At 40.3% G+C, this 24,822-nt stretch overlaps 1 protein-coding gene across 5 annotated transcripts in view; it reads left to right on the top strand.

Moving 5' to 3' along the window:
• Positions 1–24,822, top strand: part of RASGRP3 (RAS guanyl releasing protein 3) — a 72,334-nt gene that overhangs the window by 1,232 nt on the left and 46,280 nt on the right. For 2 of the 5 annotated variants that reach the window (XM_042445366.1, XM_042445367.1), the window contains exon 2: positions 755–857. The gene's annotated coding sequence lies outside the window, so the exon portion shown is untranslated. Of the gene's footprint in view, positions 1–754; positions 858–15,398; positions 15,859–21,575; positions 21,801–24,822 lie in introns of those variants that run through there. The other 3 variants (XM_042445364.1, XM_042445368.1, XM_042445363.1) reach the window with 3 other exon arrangements.

Below are 24,822 nucleotides of genomic sequence, written 5' to 3'. Positions count from 1 at the left end.
GGCAATGGCAAAGCTCCTCTGAACAAACCTTGCCAAGAAAACCCCATGGTAGGGTCACCTTAGGGACACATAGAATCATAGAATTGTAGAGTTGGAAGAGACTGCAAGGGGCATCCAGTCCAACCCCATGCCATGCAGGAAATCACAATCAAAGCATCCCCGACAGATGGCCATCCGGCCTCTATTTGAAGACCTCTAAGGAAGTTAGAAATGACTTGAAGACACAGAACAACAAAAACAACAACAAACAGACCAAAAAGGTCTGGTGCTGTACCAAACTACAAACTCCACTAACCCATAGGACAGAATCAGGCAATTAAAATTGAACAATAGGGCTATACAGGCATACCTAGTTAACAAAGCCTCTGACAAAAAGCTGTTTTTTTACAATTCTTTTAACACATAACCAACCAGCTTTTCTTTCTCATCCTTTGTTAGCTGTAGGTTTATTTTCAGCTTTGGCACTGGCAGGATGGTGGAGGAGGGCTACAGCAACACAGACTTTCACAATCAGGTTGCAGAGGTGTATCTAGAGTAAATAAAGCAAGAAAGCTTGAGCTGGAAAAAAGCAAGATTCTGTTATAGCCAATTCTACTGTCATCATGTGTAGCCTACCTACAACAAGCAAAGTAAACAGTAGCTACCTCCAGAATCCTTTATGAGCACACCTGATCAAAATGAAAGCGGAAGAGCAGATAAACCTGCCTCCCCATCTGGCCCCAGCATTTTTAATTTTTATATTTGTATTCTTTAGAGCATGGATCTATAAGGTTGGCCACAAAAATTGAAATCATAATAAAAGCAGAAGCTGGTGAAAGAAAGGTCGTCCAAAGATACATTTTGGAAGACAGCTTCAGGTATGAACCTGGTTTCCCAGAGTCTTAGTCCAACACTCATTATTTGGGAGTTTTCTTGCTTTTGTGTGAGTTTTTCCCACTTTAAAAGGGGGAAATGGCTCTATTATTATTGGGAATAACAACACAGATTGTTTTAATAATGCAAAGATATTTTTGGTACAACTGTTTTCCTTTGCCCCTACCTTCTTCTGTGATATCTGAAACTAAATTTTGCTCTGGATTTGAAAGCGGTTCCCCACCCTGAATGGATGGACCGATGAATAGATAGATAGATCGATAGATAGGACAGACAGACAGACAGACAGAATTTTGTGTGTACATATCTGTAGCAGAATGCAAAGGACTCTGTTCTATAAATTGAATGCCTCAGATGACAGTTGCATTGCAACTAGGGTTGCCATAATTCTCCACTAAGACCCCGGGACAAAATGTAGGACAAAATCTAGACCAAACTGTAGGACAACTGCAGGACAAAATTCAGCCCAAAATGTAGGACATTTAAGAAAAATGACCTTAAATTTCCTACATTTTGGGCTGAGTTTTGTCCAGCAGATGTCCTACAGTTTGGTCTAGATTTTGTCCTACATTTTGTCCTGGGTTTTAGTGGAGAATTATGGCAACCCTAACTGCAACTGAGTTTTGATACTAAGAGATGTTTCAAAGCAGTTTATGAAATGGCAGCACTTCTGTCATTCAGAGCAGAAAAGTAGGGACAAAAATCCATTGAGCATCGATAAGCTCTTGGCTGTATTTCAAGGTAGTTCTTTGGGTCCCAGCCGATGAGTTTCAGCTGATAGCAAAGCCTCTTCACTCGAGATGTACAGTATGTCTTGTCTTGTGCCTAAGTAGGAGGTAATCTCATGACTTGAAAAATGGAATTGCACAGGCAGATAAACAATAAAAAGATTCAGGGCCCTCTTCAAACTGCAGCTGACACTAATATTTTAAAAGGTTTTTTTATTTTTTATTTGGTATTTCTGGGTGAATCATTTTGTTATGTCAATGCCTTTAATGGTAATGCCTTTTTACACACATTCTACTTACCTGCATATGATTTATGTCATTGGTTGTTTGCTACTATGTACATCTGAGGGTAAAAAAGGAAAGAATGAATGGGCATAGATTGAAAAATGTAATTTTTTAAAAATTTCAAATCCCACTCCCCCCTCCCCTGGAGAGATATTGGTCAGATTAGAAGACTCACTGAATTTTAGCAATGCAGCATCATCTTGGGCTGTCAGACTAGAGCTGCGGAAAGTTAGGTTGCCACATTGGATTGGGGACTACAACTTCATAAATTACCACTAGCCATTCTGGCTAGGGGATTTGGGGAGTTGTAGCTGAAGAAAATAACTTTGACAAGATTTGTCTCAGATCATAGTCTAGTGGTGGATAACAAAACACTAATTCAGAAGCAGAAGAGGAAAAAGTCCTCTCCTGCCCATGGGAAAAATTCAAACTGCCATTATAGTTCATTAGAGAAGCAAATGATCTTGCTAGTATGTGTCAATCATACCTTGCAATATGTAGGATTTCCTCTGATGAGAAAAGCAGTCTGGCAAAACAGAGGATCACAAAGTGTAGTGCGCTGCTACTGATCCATAGCCTGTTGCGTTGATTTTATTCAGTACTTGGCAACAATAATGTGAAGATTAACAAATCAAAATGACAGAAGGACTAAATGTTAATGTATTTATCTCCAAGAGTGATGGAAAAGATTTCTCAGCTGTATCCATACATAACTGTTTTGTGAAAATAGATTAGAATGGGAATGAGAGCGATATGAGAGTGAAAAGCCCTTTCTTCTGACTTCGCTTATGTGGAATTTTAATCATGCTGCACTTGATGAACTATGGGACCCACCTGACTCTGGAAACAACATGAGCTCTTTTTCCATGTTAATTGAGAAAGCTAGTAATATATTAAACCTCTTTTCCACTTAAAGCCAAGGACTTATACAATGTGGTATTGCTTAGAAAATCCCTCAGAATTTGGATTAAATCAGTTGGGTGTGAAAATCACAAGGCTATGGGGTGGAGATGTATTTGTTAGCATTTGTCTTTGTAATGCTGCTTTGTGGGTTGTTTCTCACTGTATGGCTGGCTGTTGCATGGATGCTTCTGAAAAGCCTCTGTGGGGCAGCCATTCCATGTGGGAGCATTTGTGTGCACTTCCTCTCAGCCAAGCCTCACCAGAAACATTTACATAGTTGCATAAAATTTTCATCTGCTGATATCTGCTGATATTTTTACAGATAGATTATTGCCAAGTTAGACATCATCACCATAATATAAAATATAAAATCTATTCCCTATGCACATGGGGAGACCTACCAATTTGAGCTGACAGTATTAGGCTAGCAGGATGTTCAGATTACTTCCACATCAAGCTTAACTTGACACTTAGCATGAATGTAAAACATTGGTTGACTTCCTGTTCAATATTTATGAGATCCTAAATTAGACTTTCAGTCATGTAACTTTGGGGATCCAGGTTTATGACTCAATTACAGCCGGCACCCCAAATCCATGGATTCTTTATCCACAGATTCAGTCATCCATGGTTTGAAAATATTATTAAAAATATAAATTCCTAAAGCAAAAGTTAATTTTGCCATGTTATTATAAGAGACATCATTTTGCTATGTCATTACCCACCCGACCTCTTATAAAGAACTTAAGGGGGAAATCCCACTTCCGATTGCAATTGTGCATTTTAAATGATGTTTTTACTGTTTTGAATTGAATTTTTAGGTGACTTGTTTTATTGTGTATAAATTGGATGTTATTGTTGTTTGTGACTATTTTATGGTTGTAATCCCTCCTCGATCCATCGGGAAAGGCAGGAAAATACAAATAAAATTTATTATTATTATTATTATTATTATTATTATTATTATATTTAATGGGACTTGAGTATCTACGGATTTTAGTATCCACTGGGGGTCCTGGAACTAAATCTCAGTGGATACCAGTGGCCCTCTGAACTGAATGTGAACCCCAAACCTACCCCTTAAACCAGGCAATTCCCCAACCATAGATTTTCTGGGGTGCTGGAGATCTAGGAGCTGGGAAATGATGGCTGCAGCTGGAACAGGACCCTGAGGGTTCTTTCCACCTTTCTCAACATGCTCCATGACTGAGAGAAAGCACTATAGTCCTTTCTACTTGACTCACCTAGTAGGGGAATGGAGTAATTCAGCTAGTATAGATTTCCTAAACCTAAAATACAGGGGGGCAGGGGACTTGCAGGACACAATGAAGAGAGGCCAAAATAAAGCTGCTTTGGGTCACTTTGGAGTTATGCTGTTTAAACGATGCATGTGTCCTAAGAGTCTGGAACTGGGGACTGGAGTGTGGCTTTGGTGTGGCTTCCGGACTCATAGGACACGTGCATCATTTAAACAGCATACCTCCAAAGTGACCCGAAGCAGCTTTATTTTGGCCTGTCTGTACAGGCCCAATCAGACCAATTTTCTGCCTAAGGAAGAGCATTAACCAAGGTTGGCCCTACCATTAGAGTGAACCAACAACTCCAGACAGCATATTTGGGTTATACTTATAATGAAAGGGCAGAAAGTAGGGTGAGTGGGGAGGGAATGATTTGCTGTAACTTGGCTGGCTTTAGGTACTATCCATGTTGACCTTGGTGATAGGCCATTTACTGCAAGAGAGAGACCATAGCATTTTGCTGCCTGAACTCAAGAATGAACCTGATACAGATGTCTGTGTTTAACTACACTTAAATCTCCTTCAGAAAAAGGAACATAGGAAAATATTTCACAGTCCCTATCCTTCTCAATTATGGCACATAGATGCAGTTTATAATTTTTGAAGTATAATACACATCTGTGCATTTGCATGCCTACATGGATACAGGTATATGAAGCACTCTGCCATCCCCAAAGTAATTTTCTCAGCTGAGGCCACCTCCAGTTGTGTTGGATTACAACTATCATCATCCCCAGGCAGCATGACTGCTGTTACCCAATTGTAACCCAAGACATGTGGAGGCTGCCCTGCTGGGAGAAGATTGCCTTAGAGTTAAAGCCTTTCTTTTGTAGACTTCGAACTTTATCTCCCCACATAGCATGTGGGGATGCTTGTTGACATTTCATGCTGACTGAGTTTACTCCCCCAGGCTGCCATATCTATAGAAAGTTTTACTTTCCATCATGTCCTCCAGATGCCTTTAGGCTCTGGAACTTAATGTGAGAGCTGCTGGTTTATTTATAACTGGCATCGTAATCACACTTGGATATTTTTAAAGTCTCCTGCCTGGCGATACTGGAGTTGCTTTTGTTAAATTGTTTGCATTGAGCCCCACTGCTTGTCCAGTGATATCAGGATGAAGAAGGTATGTTAGGAAATCTTGTAGAAGCTGTTCCTTAAAGTCAGTATTTCACATTAACAAACACACAAACTGTAAAATCCATGCGGTACAAGTAGAGCACCAAAGTTCCCAAAGAGATGCAATCCCTAAAGCAGGTTCCGCTATCCTGATGTCCTTCAGATGGGGCTAGTGCTACACTTCCCATCATCCCCAGCCATTTTTTTTTTGTGGGTTTTTCGGGCTATGTGGCCATGTTCTAGAACTTCTAGAATATGGCCACATAGTCCGAAAAACCCACAAAAAACTATGCATGCCAGCCATGAAAGCCTTCGACTTCACATCCCCAGCCATGTTGTAGTTCAACACATTCAACACTTTGGTTTGAGAAATAGGCAGTGGAGAAAGGTAACCTGTGTAAGAACCTTACACACTACAAAGTTGCAAAGCCCAGTTCCTATATGATTCCACCTTAACTGCCATGGTGGCATCCTGTAGAGTCCTGGGCTTTGCAGTCTAGGGAGGTACTAGAGGAGCTTTCTGGCTGAGAATTTGAAAAGCCCCTCCCTAAATGTCAAATCCCATGATTCCATAAGATGTTGCCATGACAATTAACATGGAATCATAGCACTGTAATTGTATAGTGGCCAAGAACCCTAAGGTGCATTGTGCTGTGCTTTTGCATAGTTTCTCTTGATTACCATGAGTAAAAGGAGATCCAGTATTCAAAAACACTTGGCATACATGCTCAGCCTCTATTCTTTTCTAATGAAAAATGATTGAACAATAATAAATCTTCCAACATAGGTTGCAGCCTTCAATACTGTACCAATAGCTTGGAGAAGAATTTCTGGATGTTGTCAATAATGCACTGTCATCTTGATGCCCTTTAATTATATAACATGCACCAAGAGACGGATCTGTCTCACATAGCTATGTCTCCTGCACCATCCAACGGACCTGAGGCAATATATGCAACTTTTTTCCTGTTGCTGGGCACACTGGACAGACATCCGTAGAACCCTCCAGTGGTCTCTGGAAAATCTCTGCAGGTGATGTCCTTGCAGTGCACCCAGCTAAAGAAAAATAGTGGGATGCATTGCTTCAGATCCCCTCACTCTCTGACAACACAGAAGTTGCCATGTTTGGCGTGTGTTTCTGTGTGTGTGTGTGTGTGTGTGTGCGCCTGGCTTACAAGGTGAGTTGTGAGGGAAGGTGCTTATGGTTATTGCATGGTCAGAACAGAATTCCTATCTATGTAATGATCAAAGAAGGACAGACTTATGACATCATAACTTACTTACAGGATGCCTGCAAGTATATATACATTTTATGAAAAATAACCCATTTTTATTTCCTGAAAAAGCTATCAATTATGAGTCAAAAGCATACAATCTTTAGGCCACATGTTGCCCATCTCCTCCTCTTGTGCCCCCCCACCCCCCACCCCCCAGCATTGCTTCTGTTGGATTTGCCAGTGCTCTACCAGATTTCAGAAGTAGCACAAACATTGTTTTAGTTATCTTGTTCCATAGATACCTTTGATGCAAAAGAACTCCAATACAGTTACAGAACACCTGAATAAATGGAATGTATAGCACTGTTCTCACTGCTAAACTAACTGGGAAAAGCAGCTTTGACAAGTGCTTCAAAGGGACACCAAAGTATCTGCACAACTCAGTTTTGAACTCCGTGTACTTTGGTTTTAGGATTCACAGTGGTTGAGTTCACTGTAATGACATGGATCCTAAGACACATTAACTTAATGAAGTAGAAAGATCTTGTAGCACCTTTCGGACTAACTGAAAGAAAGAAGTTGGCAGCATGAGCTTACGTAGACTAAAGTCTACTTCCTCTGATGTATCTGAGGAAGTAGATTTTGGTCTACGAAAGCTTATGCTGCCAATTTCATTCTTGCAGTTAGTCTCAAAGGTGTTATAAGATCTCTCTACATACTAATTGTACAGACTAAGGAAGTCCATTAAGGAAGTTCATACAAGAAAAGTGTCCTCTCTCATCCTTTCTGTTGCAGTTATCTGGCACCTCCAGAACTATCTCTCTGGAAAGGGAGGGTCTTCCCCCAAGGAAAAAAAGTTGTATTAAAGGGGGCTGTGAGGGAAGGGAATCATCAAGGTTGGAGCCTAAATCAAATTTGGATCACAAATTTGGACACCTCTCTGCACTGTGTCCCACATTATTCAATAGTGTTGAATAATGGGCTGCAGGTGAATGCTATGAGAACAGAGAGGAAATTGACAAGTTTCCTTCTCTGAAGTTGCTTAACATCGTAGATTCAAGCCACTCTATGTATAGTGTTAAGTAAAGGATTTTTTTAAGTCAAGAGCAGCAAGTTACTTTAGAAATCTCTTGAGATATGCTAGCTCAAATCACTTGTATTGAAAGTGCTAAAAGGTAATGAAATTGCTTCAAGCACTTTAAAGGGGCAGCATTTCAGATATCTGGGGACACCTGAGGAGAGATGATATTCCAGGAAAAGCAAAGTTCAGTAATATCCATGAACCCCTCAAATACAGTCAAGGTTAAATTCCAAGAGTCAGACTAACTTCAGAACATTTCTAGCAACTACCTTCTTCATCCCTCCTTAAAAAATACACAGCCCTTAAACATTTAAGTAATACATTTCAATTTTGTCAACTTAAAATGATTTTACCTTCTTCCTTACTTGAGCTGAAAGCCAAATACTGTGATCAGTTCACATACAGTGCTTATACCTGGTCCCATTTCATTTTTGCAGCAGTCACTGACCACATTTAAACATCAAACTAAACTTTGTGATACAAAGCTTCAGTGAATCTCAGGTTTACTTCCCCCTTCTCCTCTTACAGCTCAACTGGGGGGGGGGGGTCTGGAAGGTTTAATTTCTGCCTTTGTTTAATCGTGGTTTGCCATATCATGCATATTGACAATTATTATTATGACCATTTTAAAAATACACTTTTCTCACAGTGGGAGGGAAATTGCTAAAATTATGTGTTAGTTCTCTTGATATTGAAATCAGTGAGGAATTATGTGGAGTGTTAAGCTCTGCTAGCATACTTTTGCGGAGGCCTGGGATAATGATGGCTGCTAGCCAGGCAGCAGCACAGTGGAGCCTTCCTAGTGTATTTCTGCCTGGTTCTGAGAGCAGAACTCATTTGTTGCCATTTGCAGCCCTGGGGGAAACTGTTGCACAAAGAGGTACTGTATATGTTCCTATGCAATTCCAAAAAAAGTACTAGTGCCATGGACTGCCAAAAAGACAAATAGATCCAAGAACAGATCAAAACTGAGCTCTCTCTGGAAGCCAAGATATTGAAACTGAGGCTGTTGTATTTTGGTCCTATCTTGAGAAGGCATGACTCATTAGAAAATACAATAATGCTAGGGGAGGTAGAGGGCAGCAGAAAAAGAGGAAGGCCACGCACTAGATGGCTAGACACAATGAGAGAGAGAGCTCATGGCCCTAAATTTGCAGGAGATGGGCAGGGCAGTGGAGGATAGGGAGTCTTAACAATGTCTACTCCACAGGGTCGCGATGAGTCAGGCCAGATTCAAAGACAGTAAATAAATAAATGAATGCCCAGTTATGCTGGCATATGTCAGAAAGAAGATTCTGAACTGTGTCTGTAAAAATGTGAGAACTTAGTAACATAGAATCATGCAAAACACCACTGCAAAAAGGCTGACTGAAGCCAGTTATAGGGGGCATATTACCTTCTTGTTGAAACAGCCCCACAGGCTACCAGTTCCAGGCACAATTCAAAGTGCTAGTCATGACCTATAAAGCCTTACATTGCTTAAGTCCAGACTATTTGAGAGATTGTGGCCTGTTACAGACTGCCAAAATAAAGCTGCTTCGGGTCTCTTTGGAGGTATGCTATTTAAATGATGCATGGGTCCTAAGAGTCCGGAGGTCACGCCAAAGCCACACTCCATTCCTAAGCACTGGAGTGCAGATTTGGTGCAGCTTCCGGATTCTTAGGATGCATGCTTCATTTAAACAGCATACCTCCAAAGAGACCCAAAGCAGCTTTATTTTGGCAATCTGTAAAAGGCCTGTATCTCCCCATATGAACCTGCTAGAGCCCTAAGAAGCAGGCTTTCTCTCATTCCCACCACCACCACAGGTTCGCTTGGTGGGGACACGAAAGAGAGCATTTTTAGTGGCTGCTCCCACCTTGTGGAACAGTTTTATTCAGGCAGGCACTTAATGCCATGGGATGGCTTTTTCATATGTGGTGTGTGCTATATGGAGTGGGGATCGTGATTTTAATGTTTGTAATTTTATATTGTTTTTATGTGATGTTTTAACTGTTTTATTGTAATAAGTTTTTAAAGAGGTTTTAGTTATGAGCTGGGAGAAAGGCCACATAGAAATAAAATAAAATAAATATAAAAAATGGAATCATAGATTTGGAAGAGACCCCATGGGCCATCATATCTAACCACCTACCATACAGGAAAACACACTCAAAGTACCCTTGATAAATGGCCATCCAGCCTCTGTTTAAAACCCTCCAAAGAAAGAGACTCCAACACACTCAGAGATAGTGTATTCCATTGTTGAACAGCTCTTGCTATCAAGAAGTTCCTGCTAATAGTAAGGTGGAATCTCTTCTCCTGTAGTTTGAATCCATTGCTCCGGGTCCTATTCTTAATATTGTCACAGATCTATTTACAAGTTACAGTTTGCTGGTGGTACTTTCTGTAAACTTTTTGAGATGAGTTTTTGTATATGGCTCCTCTGTACAATTTCTAGCTGCACTTTAAAATGTCACTAGAGGGTTCTGGGTCACCATATTATCACAGTGACCTGTTTTAGGCTCCAATATGCACTGAGGTTTACTTTGACTGCATTACTGAAAGCAAATTTTATAGGCAGAACTTTAATTATCCAAATATGATAATCATGTCATCTCAATATACTTCTTCAGTGCACTCCCATTTCAGTGTCACTCTTTGTCTCACTCGTCAGTCTGAATGGATGTATATTGAAGCATTTAGCATGGATTTCAGTGGTGAATTGTGTCAACATCTGTGTAAATGATTCACTGATGTCTGGCAATCCATTTTGAATAAATACCTCACAGTATACAGAATTCGTAACCTGGGTAATTCGTATCCCGGGGTACCACTGTATATTTAAATATAGTTAATCAATAAACATATTGATTAAATCTTAAGGAAAAAATGTGCAAAGAAACCTCAATGCATAGTAATCTCTTACTACCATTGTTTCATTATGTAAGCCTGGTTAGTCTTATTTAGGCTTGTAAGGAATGTATGCCTATAAGCTTTAGCAGGTGACGTCTAGTCTAAATACATGTCTTCAAGGCACAAGCTGTTAGAATAGTGTTCAGTGTTAAGAAAAAGGTGGTAAGAGCACAAATCAGATAAGTTTCAATTAGGGAATGTGGGGTTGTTCTACCAAGACAGGGTTCATTCAAGGTGTCAGGGTGGCCAGTTGTGGGACCACATCCTTTGCAGCTGAAATGGGTTAGTTCAGCAGTGAATGTTTGTAGCAGGAAACATTCCCACCACTTTAAAGAAAAGTACGTGGAGAGAATTGGCCATTCAAAAGGGAATCATGCTTTTCAAGGAGTGTGATTCCCCATTAAACAAGCTGCACACTCCCTACACATCTCGTTTTAGAGCTAAAATGTGTCTTTTAAAAAATGTTATTATTGCTATACCATCCTATTTTTGGCAGTGTACCACCACAAACGTGAATGAAGGCTGCCATATGCAGACTATGGCATGCATATTACCAATACAGATTACTATACAGATATATCAGAACAGGTCTTTCCTTTTTGTGATGGAAGAGAATCAAAGTTACTTCCACAGAATGCACTGTTCATATGTTGTAATATTTGAACAGGGATTGAGAGGTGTGGGCTGAAGAAATTTATGAAAGTGAACAAAAGTGAACCATTTTTATACTTGCCTGAACAATTAACATGCTCTCCCTGTAAACCTCTCCTCTTTAAACAAGAATAAGAGTTTGAAAAGCTATTTTTTGGACTACAATTCCCCTAATCTCCCACTTGTGGAGCATTTAGAAACTGGAGTCCAAACAAGTAACTGTTCCAAATTCAGAGTCTGATCAAAACTGATTTTAGAACTCTTCAACCTTGATCCAGGGTTAGCATTAGTTCCTAATGTTACTTTGTGGTTTCAGAATGGTCAGTGCTTGTGAGAGCTTTTATAATATGTTGCAATTCTGGCATAGCAAAATCACTAAGGATTCAGTCACAGCAGATAACACAGTAGACTAGACAGCAAATTGGAGCCATGTAGACTGGACTCTCCCATATACTGTGATGTGGTGGCAAGAGTCTTGGCTTTGGGTGTGGGAAAGCCAGGCTGAAAATCCCACTTTTGTCATGAAGCTCAAATTCTTTTTCCTCAGCCTAACTTGTCCCAGAGGGTAGCACTTCTAGAGTAGCTGCTGTTTTGAGTTTTTGGAAGATGCGTGTGATGAAAATGTCTAAAATGAAAAATAGTTATTTCTCCCTCCCTTTCCCATCTTAAATTAAATTGTAATTGGTAATAGGATATATATGTTGTCCTTTTGTTAAATATTTTCTGATACTTAGCATGCACTGAACAGTTCTTTATCTACTAGCATTAAGAATAAACTAATTTCATTTAAGATTATGAAATTATATAGATAAATGTAACCCTCTCTCCACAAATTTTCCTCATCTCAACTATACTCCCATGCACTGACAGTTTACTAACAAATGTGTCTATATTCTTTTGCCCATCATGTTGTTTTATCCCACTACATACAGTACAGTACAGCAAATATCCACTCTTTTTTCTCTTTACTTCCACTAATGTTCTGGTTTATGCTCAAGAGCTGCATCCCACCCAGGCAATTGTAAACCTTACCTCTCTGGCTACTACACACACACACACACACACACACACACACACTATAATAATTAATGCAGATAAATAAAAAGTTATATTTCTAAAAAGGAAAAACAAAACACCTCTAATTTTCCATGCAAGCAAGGTGATGCTCAAAGAGCAAATACTTTTATGATATATGGAGCAAGAAATGCCAGATGTCTAAGCTGGGTTCAGGAAAGGAAGAGGCATCAGGGATCATATTGCAAAGATACATTGGATAATGGCGCACACCAAAGAATTTCAAAAAATCAGCCTGTGCTTTATAGATTATAACAAAGCCCTTGATTGTGTAGATCATGAAAACCTATGGACTGCATTTAAAGAAATTGGTGTGCTACAACATTTGATTTGTTCTTGATCTGTATTCAGGACAAAAGGCTACCATCAGGATAGAACATGGAGAAACTGAATGGTTCCCAATTGGCAAGAGACTCAGACAAAGCTGCATTTTATCACCCTGCCTGTTTAACTTGTATGCTGATCATATCATAGGTTAAGCAAGATTAGATTCAGATGATCGGGGAATGAAAATTGGAAGAAGGAACATCAACAATTTGACATATGAAGATTATACCATATTACTAGCAGAAAATAGCCAAGACTCGGAACAATTACTGAAGAAAGTCAAGGAAGAAAGTGCAAAGGCAGGTTTACAGTTGGCATTAAGAAAACAAAAATAGTGTACTCCCCTGACTGCATGGCAAACAACATTGCAGGGTGGGTGGGTGGGTGATGACCTCTGTGAATAAAAGCCAGGATCCTCTGTGCTTGCCATTTGACACCACGTGCTGTTCATATGAAGAGGATAGAGGCAGAGGCTAATACCCTGCCCCCTTTTCATGTCCTCTTTGCTCATTTACTATGAGTTCCTCCAGAGAGTGGTGAATGAGTCCAGAAGGGAATGATGGATCTTCCTTGTTCCTAGGTGCAGTATGCCAAGACATAGGGTCCTTGTCTGGAGCCACGGCACTGTCTACTGGGCAGAGTGACAGACCTGAAGTTGTCAGTTTTGGCTCACCGCATCTGAGGAATGCTGCCATGGTGCAGTGGCTCAGTAGGATGACCTCCACTGGAGTGGTTGTGGCCTCTTTTATGTGAAGAACATTGAGGGCTACCTCCCAAAGTGGTAGCCATTTGCCTCAGTGGGAATGACTTATTTGCAGCTCAGTCTGAGCTGTTGCACCACAGTAGAGTGTCTTGGTATGAGGGGCTTCTGATGGAGTAGTTTGCTACCCTGTTGAGGAGCACATGGGGCCACCTCCTGAAGTGTTAGTCATTCACATCACCTCAGTGGGAATGATTTGGGCTGAAAATAAGACCCTCATCTTTCATGCTTGAAATATTCTTGTTTCATTCAGTAGAAGTGGTCTAGGTATTTACTGTTAGACACCCTCACCAAATTTGGCAGTGTGAGGAAGATCCAAGATGTTTTGACCATAGCTGGGGGCAGGTCACCTCACAAAACCACAATACTTTGGTTAATGGGTGGGTCACTTTCTTTCTTAGGCCGCTATAGTTCTCCAGTGGCCAGAGCTCTACAGAGCTGATGACACCATTTGTTGGTTGAAGGTAATAGTACAGTGTGCCCTTCTTTTACACAGGGGATCCGTTCGTGCCCCCTCTCTCATAAAACAAAAAGCGCAGATGCTTGTGCCTCATTATAAGTAATGGGGCTTATGCTCGCAGCGGCGTGTGATGGTGTGCGCACCACAGGCATGCACGCCATTGTTTCCTTCGGTTCGTGGCACCAGAAGAAGCGGCACCATGCTAGGGTTAGGGTCCAAACCCTAGTGGCACGGCACTTCAGGACCGTCTGTCCTGGGCCCATGAAACCTGAGTTTGCAAGACCTGAGAGGGTCCATTGATGATAAGGTAATTTGGAGGCCTCTCATTCATGAAGTCGCCATAAGTCAAAGTTGACTTGATAGTAGTTAACAACAACCAATATTATTTTGAATGTGTTTGTAATTATTTAAAATTAATGTTTTAATTTGATTGGTTGTTTAATGTTTTTTAAAACTTTTGTGCTACATATTGTAAATAAATAGGATCTCACAAGGATTATAAAAGACTACTGCTAGCTCATAAACGCAAACGACCTCTGATCGCTGGTCAAAGTAGATGATACAAATCTAAATGCTGTGCCAGAGCCTATGCACAAAAAACTAAGTAAGCAACAGTTTAAGGTTTCAACTTAAGTCCCTCAGGGACTTCAAAACATTTATTTTTTACAAAAGTTTGTTACATTCTGTAAAAATAATGCAAAATTTTTGGTAATGATAAATAGACTCTGAAGCTTGACAAAGCTAAGGGCAGGGACAGGAATTGTGTAGTCCACATAATTGGTGGCCAACTTTATTTTCGGTGTCCCCCTCTCCCCCCATCCTTAAAAACTGCACTGCTCAATTTGGTTGGAGAATTGTGTTGCAGAAATCTGGTTGCAAATATGGGAAAGCTCAATTACGTAAAGCAACCATTTTGTTTGCTTTAAATATGCATTGATATTTTGGTGTCAGAAGAAGGTGATGTTTTAAGCCAGTATACTATTGCTTTAAGCCTTTAAATGGCTTGCTGGGGTTCACCAACAAATTTTGATGACATTTAAGTGTATTTAAAGGAAGCTATGTGCTTGCCAAATGCTCCTTTCATCTCTGTTGTTCCCAAATTGAGGTAAACTACAGTAGGTCCTGAGAAGACAAACCTGTGCCATCAACAGGCTGAAGTTTCAGGCCCCCTGTCTTGAGGCCGCAGCGTGTCTTAAGCTGCCCTTGGCTATGCAGGTTTATGATCCCACTTAGTTTAAGACTCTGTTCATATGTCCCTACAGAGTGTTCCCATGCCTTGTGCACTGGTTTGCTATCTACACTGTATACCTGAGAGAACTCCAAGTGTGTGGGTTATGCTGTAGATATGCAAATCACACTCCCTCTCCATGTCACACAACACACCCACATCCACAAAAGCCTTAAGCCACTTTGATATTTTCAGCTTGGTCATAAAGGAAGGAAGGAAGGAAGGAACTGGAAAAGCACACCTTCCCTACTTCCTATGTTCCACAGTGTTGAGAGAAGCATCAGATTCACTCTGAGGCACTTCAGTTGAAAAGAGTGGAGCTGAGCAGGCATGCAAAGAAAGCCCTGCAGCTCCTGATTCATTACCACGGGATCTGTTGCCAAACCCAGCTTCACAGAAACTAACACAGCCAAAGGCAGCCTCAGCCTTAGCTGCCATGTGAACCAATCTTTTCTCTAAAACCTTGTCTTCCAGAAATTCTGGCTGTCACCCAGCCAGGCCGTGACGCAAGAGTACTATAACACCAGGTGGAAAAACAAAACTTGCAGGTCAAACTACAGTAGACTGTTTAATTTTCCATCCTAGCTGGTCCTGCCCGCTGAGGAAACTTATCTATTTCATTGTATTATTTCCAGTGGGCATTGAAAAAGAATCATTGCAGCATGTAGCCCATGCGTCGCTCAAATCTGTTAGCTGAGGCCGATGTAAAGAAAAGAAGAACAGTATTGTTGTTGTTGCTGTTGTTGTTGTTGAAATGAGTTGGGGGGGATAATGATCTTCGGAGTCTGACCTCTTGGCACAACGGAGAGATTTATCAGAGGGGGCATGTGACTAGTGAAGCAAGAGACACACAGCCCCGGCTTGAAGGAAACAGCTGCTCATTTATGCTTTCGCACTTGGCAGCTGGACAAAGAAAGGAGATGTTTGTGTTGAATACTTCTGCAGAGAACCCTGTACAGTAAGTGATTTTTCCCTTTTGTCATTGGGCTTTGTGTCTGTATGTGTGTGTGTTTATGTTGTTGCTTTAAAAAAAACCCACCAAAGCTTCCTAGTTTCTCTTTGAGCATCTTGCAAAATCCCCTCACAGCTGAGGTGCAGCTTGCCGCCTCACAGATCCAAAATTAGCTATCTTTTTTTTCCAGGAGTCATTGTTTAGTAAGACTGTTCTTTGCATAACAGCAACAAAATGGGGAGCACATGTTTTCCTTCAGTGAGGAAAAAGCAAAAGTCACCTTGAAGGAAAGGGTTGACTCTTCTGGTCATTTATGGCATGGCTTGACAGGTTCAGAAGAACTTGAAGAACTAAGAATTTTGGTGGATGTTTGCACTTCTATTGTAGGGTTGGAGTGGAGGAGAAACTCAATCTGGTAAAGTCCTCCCTTCTACAAAACAATTATGATACAGGGCTCCTGTTTTATTTTGCAAGTGGGTGGTCCTACGCAAGCTCTGATGGATTTGTTTTCCTTGGAATGTTGTGAAGTGGGTCACAATGTAATGCCTGCATTGTATTTCACTGTAACTGCACCATTGTGTTTTGCAAGGAACTCATTCATAACACAACACAACTAGTTTCAGGGGTTATTTGTGGCATCTTTGAAAGGACAAATGGCAGTGCTCTGGCTTTTACTTAATAAAAATGAAACAGGCAAATAGGGTCTTATATAAATGGTGCTGAAGACTGCTTGTGAAGACTTTATTCCTATTTGCATAACTGTAGTATGCGGGGGAAGGTTATTATCTTGTAAAAAGCAGCATGTTTCCCAAATACTTCTGGGTTTCAGAATTTGCTTATATTTTTGGTAGGTGCCTTTTTAAAAATCTGGTTGACCACATCAGAAGCAGGGTCTGAGAGCAAGGGAGGGCTATTGCCTTTATGCCTTTCTTGTGAACTTCCTGGATCCATTATTGAGCATTGCAGTGAAGAGGAGGCTGGACTGTATGGATCTTTTATTGTGTATTTGATCTGCTGATGAAGGGGATTTTCTTAGGTGGGTCCTGCACACCTTCCAACATTTCAGAGATGAAAACATGAGTACATGTGGTCAAATAACTTCAGTGTGTGGTCAAGATGACAAGGAAAAACAACCTGAGAGAGGCTGTAGCAGTTTGCTTTTACCTGAGTCTACTGGGAAGGCTAGGATTCTTCCCCCTGCTTTCCTCTTCCCCAACTATGGGACTGAACAGACAACCAATTCAGGGGCAGCTCTATGCTGCTCCTGGAAGCGCTGGTTTGGGGATGCAGCAGCCGGCACCACACTCCCAACCCGGTGCAAATAGAAGCTGCAAAACGCAGCTCCTATTTGCACCCTAGAACGGGCGGTATAAAGGCCATGGCATGGCCTTATGACACCCTTTGTGTGCAGTGCCATTTGGATGCTGCACATGATGGACATCATAATGGCACATGCCATCTGTATGGGCGTGCACCAAGATGGCGCCCAGGGTGTGTGGTAGGGTATCTGAGTATGTAAATGTTCAGCCTCTGCACAACCTTATTTTGGGCCCAGGCCAGCACAAAGTGCCATTCTGTTCAGGCCCTATGTTAATTGTAAACTAGTTTTGCACACTGAATTCAGTTTGAAGTAATTTAAGTACACTAAAGATGAAGCAGGAAAGTCAGAGGAGAGCGAAACTGGGACATTTTAAAAGCAGCTGAAAAAGTAGGATGACAGATGATTAATCAAGACTATCCCTGGAGAATCAGGACCATGGGGGAACATGAGACTAACTGGTTTATTTTAGCATGAGCTCCCATGAATTTCAGTTCAATTTCTTAGATGCACTGATGGAATTAATATTGTGCCAGATTGTGACACCTGGAGGGCATGGTGCTGTAAATTTTTTTAAACTACTGTAGTTTAAAATTGCTTTTGCTTTGGGTAGTTTTTTAATATTATAATGTGTATAACTGTGTTTTAACATTAACACTTGTTTACAGCTTTATCTATGCTTTTTTAGTTGAACTTTGTCAGTCTCTGAGTCTTCATCTTGGGGAAAAGATGGGATATAAATAAATAAACTAAGAAATGCTATGGCCCTGCCAACTGGTGATGATAGGACTTCTAGTTATTTATTAAATTATATCCTGTCTTACTCCCAGGATAACACCCATGGCAATTTAAAATATGAATTAAAACAAAATACAGTGAAAACAACAGACTCAGGGGAAAGCAAACTGCTGCAGCCTGTCCTAACTCTTTTATTCTTCCTCATTAATAACTTTAAGCAGCTGGACCATACTCTAAAGCTACTTGGCCACATGTGTCCCAGATTTGATCTGTGGAATATTGGAGGGTATGTTGCCCACCATCATCACAAAAGTTGCTATTTGCCAAGACAAAAGAAAAAAAAAACAACCATATATAAATTAAGGAAAACTATGAGCTAGTCTACACTGGTCAGAATACTCCAGGCTGTTCCTGGAGTATTCTGGACCTGAATCTGCCCCAAATTCCCTCTATTACCTGGGCACTCTGGAGCAAACTGGGCAGTTGTCTACACACATCCCACTGTGTGACCTGGTGCCACCACCAGTGGCCTGAGTTGATCTCTCTGAAGTAGAAAATGAGGTGCCCAGCATTAATCACATGGCTGGGTACCTTATGCTGACCTCAGAAGAGTGACTCCTGCCAATGATGGTGGGTGGCACAGTGGGTGGGATGCTGTGTAAACAGCTGCCCCGTGTAGCTCCAGAGTGCTGTGGATTTTCTGGGAAGATCCAGAGCAAATAGTGAGTTTTTAAAATTCACTATAAGCAAGGGATGGGCTGGATTGACTACAGAACTGCCCTTCCCATGTGTAGACAGTGCACAGTTGAATTGGGCTTTTTGGCCTTGCCATTGTGGGTAGGGCAACTGAGGATGCAGAGGTGGACTGATGCAAATGGCTTGTGTACTGAAGCAAATAGCTGTTGGGAGGAGAGCAGTTTTCACTGAGAAAACAAAAACCAGGAAAAAGTTAGTTAATCCTTCTTGTTCTTTGTCACAGCTCCAATCCAGATTGACACCCAACCATCTGCAGTTGCTTTTAAAGAAGTTTGGGATGATGTAGACATGCATCCATTTTTGTTGGCTTATCTAGCTTTTACCAGGTCTCCAAAAAAACTAGGAGTGACCGAATAACACCCATCTTAAAATCTCTTCACAGGCTGCCTATTAGTTTCTGGGCACAGTACAAGGTGTTGGTTATAACCTTTAAAGCCCTACATGGCTTGGGTCCAACCTATTTGCAAGATCGCGTGCACCCATATAATCCGCCCCACACCCTCATGTCCTCTGGGAGGAATCTATTGCAACCTTTAAAAACCAGACTAACTGCTACCTCCCAGAAGGTCTTCTCTGCAGTTGCTCCCAAACTATGGAGCGGCCTTCCAGACGAGATCCATCAAATTGCCAGCTTAGACAGCTTTAAAAAAGCTGTCAAGACGGATCTTTTCCAGCAGGCCTTTCCTGAATAAAAGTGCCCGGCCACAGAATGACTGCCACCCACATCATGTATTAACCCACCGCTCTGTCCTCGCTGTATTTTTTATTGTGTTTTTAATAGATATTTTAATTGTAACTTGTTTAATCCTGTTTTAAGGGGGGAATTTGGGATATAATTTTGTAAATGTATATTTTAGTATGTTGTAAGCCGCTTTGATTGTCTTGTCACAGAAAAGCGGGATATAAATAAAAGTTTTATTTATTTATTTATTTATTTACCTCAGATTCTTTTAATAGGTTTAAAACAAATTTATACCACTTTTTACTCTGCAAATCTCAGAGTGATTCCTGTTTTAAAAAAAACAAATAAAAGAAATAAATAGTTAAAAGAATATAGTATTAGTACAATTTATACAAGGATTCGTTAAAAACAATGCATTAAAAACCAGGATTGACAACTGGCATCATAAAGAAAACTGAAATATAATCTGGAAAATACCAAAAGAAGGCCAAAATCCCATTGCTAGCACCAACTAGCTCTAACAAGAGTAGACCAACTAACTTAATCGCAAAATGATAAGTCAACATGTCATGCAGATTCCACTGTTTCAGCTTTCAACTAGCAGCTAAATTTAGGCTTGATTTTATTATTGGTGGTAGGAACACTTAGTAAGAGCCAGTGTGGCTAGGTGGTTTGAGTGTTGGACTGTGACCCTGGATATGAGGTTCAGTTCCTAGCTCAACCATGAAACCCACTAGGTGACCGTGGGCAAGGCACACTCTCTCAGCCTCAGGAAAGGCAATGGCAAATCTCCTCTGAACAAGTCTTGCCAAGAAAACCCCATGATAGGTTCTCATTAGGGTCACCATAAGTCAGAAATGACTTGAAGGCACACAGTACACGTACACAGAAACACCCAAGACTGGAATCTTACAAGTTCTCCAGGGAGTGAATGTTCCACATGGTGGCACACACCATTCTATACTGCAATCTGAAATTAATTGTCCTTTTAACTAAGGAGATCCTTAGTATTGACCCTTGGACTTGGAAATATCACTTTTGTGTACTACATAACTCCAAACTGTCCCATCATGATGGCCATTTTGCGGTTTCTGTGACTCTGAAGAAGGAACATTTACAAGGTCTCATGCAGTGCATGTATCCTTACACTCAGCTAGGGTTCCTTCTTCAGATGTTCTGCTATGTCATTAACAGTTTGAAGAGCAGAGCTGAACAGGTGCAGAATTTCTTGACCCACTTGACAAGAAGCTTTAAAAATGTGGTTTGTCTAAAGAATTATTAATTATTAATCCCTGCTCAGCCATGGAAACCCGGTGGGTCACTTTGTACAAGTCACAATCTCTCAGCCTTGCAGAGGTGACCCAAGACATTTTTTTTTGCCTGAGGCAGAGTAGCAAATAAAGCCCTCCTCTCTGAACAAGGTATACAGTGCCCAAGTTTATCTTAGTAAAAAAAAAAAATCGCTCTCGGGTTTATTATTATTATTATTATTTAATATCTTGCCTTCTTCCAGTGCGGGAAGACAGTTGCTTACAAAATAAAACAAACTAAAGACAAAATTGATCAGTTATGACATGAAAGAATGATTTAAAGATGATTACATACAATAGCATATTAAACTCAAAATGTGATGGAAAGGTGTTCCATAGCCTGGAAACAGCCACTGTGAAGGCCCTCTCACATGTCCTCAGCAAGCACACCTGTGATGGTGTTGGGACCTAAAGAAATCCTTTTCCTGTAGATCTTATACAAGACTAGGCTTGTATGGGGAAATAAGGATCTTTCAGGTAATCTGGACCTAACCCATGTAGTGCTTTGTGGCTAACAAGCAGCACTTTGAAGTGTGCATGGGAGCCAGTGAAATTGTCATAATAATCCTTTTGTGTTCTTCCTGTGACCAGCTTCAGTTATCAGTCTAGCCACATCATCTTAGTTATAACTGTGGTTGAGTCTGAATTTATCATGCTCACCTTGTAACATCACCCTTGTAATCACTAGGGTCCATCTCTTGAATACTCTCGAACATATAACAGTTAAAAACTGGCACGTGTGTAGCCACGTCAGAGTATGATCAAGTTGGTTAACGTTATCAATGAAGAAGACACATAAGATAGGAGAAGGTGCAGCAGTTTGCTTTTGGATTAATCTACAAGGAAGAATAGGATTCTGCCCTCTCTCCTCCTCTCTGTTGAATGTAAACAACTTTTGCATTTTGAACTCAATTTGCAGCAATTGAAGTACGCTGAGGACAAAGGGGGGACATTGGAAGAGAAGAGAAAAACGTGAACATTTTTAAAGCAGATGAAAAAATTAAAGGACAGAGAATTAATCAGGACTGTCCCTGCCAAATCATGGTATGGTATGCTCTTCTGCCATCACAAAGGATCTCATATTTTGATTCCAAAATCTCTGGGCCTAAGATAGTCCTGAGCTGGCAACCCCATAAGAAACACAGTACGTATATTTTTAAAGGTGTGGTCTCTATAACATAATTCATTTTCTCTGCATTTTTAGCCCTCATGTCTGTGAAATTACATCTCTTTCTACAGACCGTGCTTCTCTATATGTTCATATATGTCTGTGTCTTTAACTGATTATGTGGAATTCCATCAGAAAGAGAGAGGGGGGGGGGGAGGAAGTAAACAGTTGTCCACAACAGCAGCCAGAAATGTGTGAAATGGCAGCTCCCACTTAGGAGTTGCTAGAAAATTTAGTTGATATTGCATTCAGCTTTGTTGTTGTCATAATATACCATCAAGTAGTTACTGACTTATGGTGACCCTACCGCAAACCTACCACAGGGTTTTCTTGACCAGTTTTTTTCAGAGACAGTTTTCTTTTGCCTTCCTCTGAGGCTGAAAGAATGTGCATTCAACTAGAAATTCATTATGCCTTTGCTGTAAATGGGTGGGTGAATTTCAGAGTCAAAAGAAAACATTAATGAGCACAGGATACCCCCCCAAAAAAAGTTCAAAAACTGACCCAAACTGATCAGAGTCTGGTAATATTAACTCTTCAGTGTAAATGGACTGAAATTAACAGAGACACATGCTTAAATAAATCAGTCTTAAAGATGCTGCTAGGTTCCTTTCTCCTTCCTTCCTGTTTCCTTTTTACAGTATCAGGTGAGGCTAAATATAAATATATACAGTCCTAGATTCCTAGCAAATGTGGTATTAAGTCCAATACATGCATTGTAAACTCACTTAAGACTTTTATCACACCAGCTTTTTTTTCTTGCAGCAGTCATGTTAGTGAAGCAAATGGGAACATAACATTTTAACATTTGAAAAATCTTCAGCATCACACTTCTCTTCTGTTGTGTGCTATTCTGGCAATCTGTGGTCCCTTCCCCACTGGCTCCGTGACCCTGCCTTCCATGCCTTTCAGCACATGCATGCCTTTGCCGAGGTTTTTACTCTATTCATTCTGGTTTTTTATTTTTATTTTTGCTGTAATTATGCAATCACAGTAAAAAAATAAACAAATCTGAAATGTGCAGAATAAAAACAACTCAGCCTGCTTGGTAATAGCAAGATGGAGGGAGAAGAAGAGGAAAATCCCACCTCCTCATGCCAAATGACTGCTGTCAATCGCTATTGTCATGAAAGTGACCTATCATACCAGGGAGACTAATGGCATAGGAGTGATATTAGGAGCCCATTGATGGGTTTACCCCCCAATCAATGAAAAGTACGCTACAGAAGCCAAGGAAATGCAAAGCAGCAATTGAATAGACAAGACATCATGTGATAGGTGCTGGCCAAGTACACTAATCTCTTGCTTTAATTCTAGTTTACTGTCTCATGTGAGAAAGTCTTTAAATCTTAGCATCATCATGACTATGGGAATAAAATGGAGTTTCCTACTGTCATTCATATGCCACACAAATTTACCTGGAAATTAACACTCTGTCACTGAAAAGATATGTTTAAAGTAAAAATGATAAAATGAGGACCTGTTATATAGCAACATCATCCTTTCTATGTGGATTTCTATGTGGATTTTAATGATGTATAGTTATGCTGGTTTTAATTGGGGTGTTTTTATTGTGAAGTTTGTTTTTTAACTTGTATTGCATTTGTATTGCCTGTAAACCGCCGTGATTGTGGAAACGGCGGTATAGAAATAAAATTTCAATCAATCAATCAATCAAATGCTATTTTTTTAAAAAAAATTAAAACACGAGGGAATTCTGTGGCTTTGGAGCTTTGTCATATCTATATATGCTGCTAGTGGCTCACTTAGAGGTTCTTTGTTGATGCTCCCTCAGCCCAAATTGTAGTAGGGTAGCTATGTGAGACAGTGCTGTCTTGGTGGTGGCACTCAGGTTATTGAGCTTCCTTGTGATGGGATTGCCATATATACTTGACTATAACTCGACCTCATGTATAAATCGAGGGCAGGTTTTGTTACCAATATTATGAATTTTGATTTGACCCATGGATAAGTTGAGGGTAAAACTTAGAGGCATATAACAAAGGATATAAAGGAGGAAGCTAAGGAAAACAGTGCCAAAGAATTTACATAATTCTGGCAGACATAACTGTTTGTGCTTTTCCAACCCAAGCATTCAAAAAGATCAGAAGTGAAGCCATGGTGGACAGAGTAGGAAGGGTTGGCACTCCTTTTAGGTGCTCCTGGGATGGACTAAGTTCTCAACCTTTGACACTCTACCCAGAGAAAGATAATGGTTCTTTTTTATGACCTGTGGATAAGTCGAGCCAGTTTTTTGGGGTCAATTTTTGACTAAAATTTCTAGACTTATACATGAGTATATACAACAAGTTCCTGCTATTTTGGAGGACATTTGGGATAGAAGTCTAGCTGTTGTCATTACACGCCTTCCTCCACTTTGGTTTTGGTTTTGCCAGTTGTGCTTTTATTTTATGATGCTTTAAATGCTTTCCTTTTCCTTTTTTTGGTTAAGATATTTTATAGAGCCTTTCAGATGGCAGAGTAGAATACATTATATCTCTTTCTTCCATGAAACAAGTTGTGCTTTCAGGCTACACTGATTCTCTGTGTTTGATGAAATAAGTTGCACAAGTATTACTGTTTATACTCATGTGTAAGTCTAAAAATTTAGGTCAAAATTGACCCAAAAAACCTGAGGCAGCTTATCCATGGATCAATGTAAGTAGTGTATCTTAACTCTTATTTAAAAGAAGGAACCATATCCTGGTGAAAAGCAAAAGCATAATCTGACCTGGAAGCACCTGCCGCCATTACTCTTTCATCCATCCAGCCTTAAGAATAACCATAAAGAGTTATGTCTGCTGAAATTTTGTAAGTTCTTTGACATTGTTTTGCTTGGCATGTTTTAATTGATTATTTTATGTAGTGTGGGTTGTGCAATTTTATCTTTTGATTTTATTGGTTGTAATCCCGCCTCGATCCGCAGGGAGAGGCGGGAAATATAAATATATTATTATTATTATTATTATTATTATTATTATTATTATTATTATTATTA

Source organism: Sceloporus undulatus, chromosome 1, assembly GCF_019175285.1.
Source record: "Sceloporus undulatus isolate JIND9_A2432 ecotype Alabama chromosome 1, SceUnd_v1.1, whole genome shotgun sequence".
NCBI classification, from domain to species: Eukaryota; Metazoa; Chordata; class Lepidosauria; order Squamata; family Phrynosomatidae; genus Sceloporus; species Sceloporus undulatus.
The sequence above is the reverse complement of the archived record's forward strand: the minus strand, read 5'-3'. Positions and strand labels throughout refer to the sequence as shown.